Genomic DNA, 5777 nt, shown 5'->3' with positions numbered 1-5777 from the left:
AAAAATATTTACCAAGTGAATACTGAAATTTCAACTATAATGTGCAGTAGAATAACAATAGCAGTACATTTCGCACTAAAAAAAATTTTAGTTTTTTTTTTTTTAATTTATAAAAACTATATTTGATTTTAAATGGTTAAAAATTAATATTTCACTTTAACCTTTATAAATACACAAAACCAACACTTTTCACTTTCTATTAATGTTTGTTTTATTTTAGAACGATTTCGAGCTAAAACTAAGCTATTATTATGAAATGGATACAATGTTTTATTCGTACATAATAAATTTAAACCTACTTTAATCATGTCAATTATTTAATAAAGTTTCATGAATAATAATATTAAATTCCACGTTAGTTATTGTGTTATTTAGAACAACAATTTTATGTAAATTTTTGACTTAAATAAACTGAAATCAAAATTTTCATAATTAAATTTATTAAAATAAATGATAATAAATATTAATAATAAACTATACATAAAATTTGGATGAAAATTCAGAGCCTCCGTGGCGCAATTGGCTAGCGCGTTCGGCTGTTAACCGAAAGGTTGGTGGTTCGAGCCCACCCGGGGGCGAATATTTTTTTTCAATTTCATTCGAACATTTTATAGAAAAAATATTTATTTATTTATTTATATAAAGTCGCTTTTTAACGGCGAGGTCAATTTTAGGCATGTTTCTATGAAAACTCATGTTCTTTAAATCTTGATTATATATAATTATGAATGTCCCTTGTAAGTAGGCATAATTTTAATACTTTTAATGGTGTTAGATTTTTAGATTTGAGCATTTAATTTTTTTTTTAACTTACAAACCCCGCACTGACCTACTTTAAAACGGAAGTTAATTATTATTTAAAAAATGTAATTAATTTTCTTAGGGTTAATTTGGAAAATAAATATCTATTATTTAAAAATGTGATTATTGTTTTTGTAAAAAATATTATAACGAACCGAAACTTTTGGTTGATATTATTATGGATAATATTTTGGTGAAATTTGGGCCGGATTTCCTCTTTAAATAAGGATTTCCTCTACATCTTCACATATCGATATCTTGAAAACTATGGCATGTATTGCAAAATTTTACTCATAACTCTCGTCTTACTTTGCCTTCTAACAGAATTAATCATCAAAATTCAAAACGATTCTTTTAAATATTATCGATTTTGATGAAAATAGAGATATATAAATTAAATAATAAATTTCTCTGCCAGGATGAATTCATACCGTTATTTATGAGTTATTAGGAAGAAATATACATTTGGCCTTGAATTTTTCAAATAAAAATAATGGCAATTCTAATGCTCGGTTTTCTATCGATTTATTCAAAAAACCTTCGATATCATTATTTTGCTCTACGTTGCAAACAATGTAAGCTAAAATGTAAAAATATTTTCACTAATGTATTTTAAATTGGATAACAATTTTCAGGTTGGTATAAAGAACTCAATATTAAAATTTTTTGATATAACCCATCATCATAACATAATATGTTCTAATAAAGTAAAAAGCTGGGCGTATGAAAATGTTTCAACGTTATCCAATTATCCGAATAAAACTCGAATCGAGTAAAATTTAATTTAAGAAACTCATCGATGAGATCAATTTTTATTATGTAACTAGCGGCCCCGACGGACGTTGTCCCGTAAAAACGTAACTCCAATTCATGAATACCTATACTACGTTTAGCCTGTCCGCTAAACCCATCCCGCTAAACCCCAATTTAACTCCTATTTATTGGAGTGGCCTGACCTTCGACCTTTGGCCTGACCTTTGATAGTAGAGCTCGCTGCGCTCGCATATGGCTCTAATAAATGCCTATTGACAATACCTGAATACTATTAAAAATACATAGTACACATAGTATACATAATGTGATATGATTTATATGCGCTCCCACCATTTAATGAAATTTCATTTTTTTGGTACGGAGCCCTCAAAAACAGTTGTACTGGACCAAATTGTAAATCTAAACCATTCTCGAATCTCCACGAACACACACAAAAAATTTCATCAAAATCGGTCCAGCCGTCTAGGAGGAGTTCAATTACATACACACGCACACAAGAAATATATATATTAAGATAAGCACCATCTGTGCACACGTGCGAGTTGGTTGCTTTTCAACATATTGGTGGTAGTGGCGGGAAGTCAAAAAAGTTAGTTTTATCAAATTTCCAGGTAATTGTAATAATCAGGTTTTAAATTTACTTGTTATACCCTGTATTTTTTTAATATACATCAAGGTATACTATTTTTAGTCCCAAGTTTGAAACGCTTAAAAATTCTGGTATAGCTGTTCATAAAATCACCTAATTAGTTCATTTTCGGCTGTCCGCCTGTGCATCTATGGACACGATAACTCAAAAAGGAAAATTCATACAGCGTGATATTTATATATCGTGCTTAGGACGAAAAAAGTGAGATCGAGTTTGTAAATTAGCAACATAGATCAATTTGTTCATGGGTCCGTAGGACACAAAATTATTTCGTTAGACACATTATATAATACGTATACAGGTATTGTATTTTAAATTTCAACGTTTCATAACTAATGTATGTATTTGCTTCTTTATAGCTTATACTACAGCCGTGGAAGAAGTTAGAAGAAAGATATTCTTATTACTCTGTGTGTCAGAATGGCTATCGTTCCTTACTCACATGAGGAAAAAAACAAAAGATATCGTAATTCACACTGTCTGTACATGGTATTTCAACAATTAACTCAGTCAATTGTTTTCATTTGTGAGAACCTAATTTTAAATATTTTCAGGTTAAACAGCTCCACCAAGAAAACTTTTGACTTAAAAATATGCAAAATAATTTTTTTAACAGATTTTTATCGAAAATCAAATACACAAACTTTTGCCTACATAATGTTTTGCCTATATTATTCTACGTTTTTTAACATTAAAAACATTAAAAATCGTAAAATCCAATACCCAAAATTAAAATCTAAGATCTAAAGTGCCATTTGAAATAACAAAGTTGACCATCATCTGTTTGACCATGTAGACGTTCACCACAAATAAAACACTGTATTTTCATTCTCTCTAAAAATCAGATCATACGTGTTTTCACGTTTTCTGATTTTCCAATACAAAATTACCATGTATGAATCAATCAATCATTTTCTCACACTTGATATAATTTAAAATATTCTAATATTTCATACATACACCTTTATCAGTTTTACATTTATGTTTTACATAAAATAATGTTTCATTATAGTTTATAGTACTTTACTCATATAATGATGTAATTATTAAACATGCATGAATGTTCTGTATGTTATGTATATTAAATTTTCTTCGTTAAAAAATTGTAGCTTGTGCTCTCTCTTAATGACGATAATTATATACATGCAATGCAAATTACAATTCTGTTTAAATTACACAGTGAATTATTTAAGTCCTTTATGTACAATATATGCATATATTTTTTTAAATAAGAAATTGTGTCTGATGTTAATAGTTTTTGTGGTAAAACACTTTTTTTTAAATTACGTCTGAATCCTGTTTAGATTTATTATATTCGGAAAGAGTGGAAATTTCTATTTATAATAAAAAAAACTTTTAACAAAAAGAAAATCGCCTTCAAAATAAAAACTTTTCCAAAATAAATTACTATGCACTGAAAAGTAAAAAAATAACGCTAATATAATATAGTTAAAATTATTGTTATTTTTGGAGTCGGCGTCAGCCAAGGAAAAAACTCTGACAGAACAGTTTGCTACATTAGCTTGGCTGACACCGACTCCAAACATAACAATAATTTTAACTATATTATATTAGCGTTATTTTTTTACTTTTTAGTGCATATTAAGTTATTTTGGAAAAGTTTTTATTTTGAAGTCGGTTTTCTTTTTGTTAAAAGTTTTTATTATTTTGTAATTTTTAGTGAATCTGAAGTACACTAACTAATTTGTCACTTTTGTGGTTTTCTCATGAATGCCGTTGTCAAAACTGGATCCACATCCAGTGGATGAAATGGAACCACACGGGAAGCACTAGCTTTCAAACAGATAAAGAATCATCAAAATCGGTTCACCCAGTCAAAAGTTATGCGGTAACAAACATAAAAAAAAATAAATACAGTCGAATTGATAACCTCCTCCGTTTTTGTTTGAAGTCGGCTAAAAAAGTATTAGTATAAATTTATTTGTCCACAGTACATTTTGCAATGACAGATTTTCTGGATAAGCATATTTATGAAACTTTGTAATGACAAATCTGAAACATATTTTATTTGTGGTTATTTTTGTTTTCTTTCGTACGAAATTTGTTGTTGCGTTATAATCTTAAAATTGATGAATGTCCATTTTTTTTTGTGATTCTAGTCAATAAAAACAATCACACAGACAACATAGATTTTACCAATATAAAATGTATATAGGTATTATCAAAACTGAAGACTTTTAAAATGAGACTAAAACTTAAGGTAGTTAGTTAAAATTTTAAAACAGTTTACCACACCTAACTTGAGATAAACCGCGTTTGAATTGAAAAAGTTTTTTACAGTAAGTCAGCGAGGTGTCGCACCAGCTCAAAGCACCTTTTAAAAGACGTGTACCCTCTACAGCGGTCAAAATGGACCACAATTTTGAGTATATTTTTAATTTTTTCATAATTATTTGCAGAAAATATTATCAGAAAGCAATTCTTTACAAAATCATACATTTGATAAGCCGAAAATTTAAAAGATTGATTTGAACACACCCCATAAATCGACATACTGTACACATTGTATCTACGTAGATTTCACAAAATTGGCATTCTCGTATGGATAAAGGAAACACATTGCATTATTGTAGGCAGCTAATCCAAAAGTAGGTCACTAGGTGACTGGGCTTGAAGAGTACCAATGTAATATCGTTCAAATTTAATACATGCCAAACGAAACTTATTTATTAAACATTTTAGCAACCCATATTCGACGTATACTTTATTTTCATTTTTTAATGAAACAATTCTTATTATTTTCTTGTATTTTAATAGTTCCATTTTATTATATTTAAGAAACCTGAAATATACGGTAGTTATTTAGGCATCGCATAGTTTTAGTAAATTTAGATGGATGCTTTTTTAAGGTACGTCGAAGACCAAGTCTGATGCGACATTCAACGACCCCAAAAACCCCGTAGTAACAAATTTGGAATCATTTTCATTACTATTGAACAGAATTGTGAATTTAGTATATTTACGGTTAATTTAAAATGCAAGTATAAAATGCATATTTTTAATTTCTTATAAATCAATTTAGGTCACAAAATTTTTGGACGCTCATTCAAATCCAAATTTTCGAACTTCATTGCTTCGTTTCTGCGATTTATTAGTGCTACTCTCGAGTATGTCAACTACTTCTGGTCAAATTGCGAAAGAGCGGACGATGCATGGTCAATATTAAAAGGTTTCTTAAAAATCCCTTCTCTCAATATAAAAAGTAAAACCAAAATGATGCAGGAATACACATCAATCAACTAAAATGGGAATGAGAGGGGCGTTTTCGGGGTTTGTGAGGCTTGGCGGTAATAACAATAAAAGAGTAGATGGCCAATGGATGTTTACGGTAAGAAGTAGAGAAAATTGGAGGCTATAAGGAGACGCTATTTTCCAACCAATGAGCTTAAGCTTTATTGTATTATAAGATACTTTACTATTTAAACTAACATAGTTACACAAGAAAATTGAGTTTGGTATTCACTACGAACTCCTACACACCGAAGCCGGTAAATTTTCATTAAATAGATGCTGCGTTTTTAATAATAAACGT

The 5777-nt window shown here is 29.0% G+C and overlaps 1 non-coding gene across 1 annotated transcript; it reads left to right on the top strand.

Moving 5' to 3' along the window:
• Nucleotides 1-504: 504 nt before the first annotated feature.
• Nucleotides 505-578, top strand: Trnan-guu. The gene has a single exon. It is a non-coding gene; the product is annotated as a tRNA-Asn (tRNA).
• Nucleotides 579-5777: the final 5199 nt, after the last annotated feature.

Source organism: Chrysoperla carnea, chromosome 5, assembly GCF_905475395.1.
Source record: "Chrysoperla carnea chromosome 5, inChrCarn1.1, whole genome shotgun sequence".
Classification (NCBI taxonomy): domain Eukaryota; kingdom Metazoa; phylum Arthropoda; class Insecta; order Neuroptera; family Chrysopidae; genus Chrysoperla; species Chrysoperla carnea.
The sequence above is the reverse complement of the archived record's forward strand: the minus strand, read 5'-3'. Positions and strand labels throughout refer to the sequence as shown.